The sequence below is a fragment of the Egretta garzetta genome, unplaced genomic scaffold (genome assembly GCF_000687185.1).
Source record: "Egretta garzetta isolate BGI_Z169 unplaced genomic scaffold, ASM68718v1 scaffold891, whole genome shotgun sequence".
Lineage (NCBI taxonomy): Eukaryota > Metazoa > Chordata > Aves > Pelecaniformes > Ardeidae > Egretta > Egretta garzetta.
In genome coordinates, this window is record NW_009258689.1 from 79345 (window position 1) to 79611 (window position 267).

Consider the following 267-nt stretch of genomic DNA (forward strand, 5'->3'; position numbering starts at 1 on the left):
GGAGGAGGACGGGCCGGTGGTCCAGGCCAGCAAGCGGCAGCGGCAGCGCTACGTGACCAAGGTGGGCAAGTGCCAGGTGAACCTGGGCAACATCCAGGAGAAGAAGCGGTTCCTCTCGGACATCTTCACCACCATCGTGGACCTCAAGTACCGCTGGTTCCTCTTTGTCTTCATGATGTGCTACATCGTCACCTGGGTGGTCTTCGGCACCGTCTACTTCTTCGATGCCTGGGCGCGGGGCGACGTCAGGCACCGGGGCGACCCCGA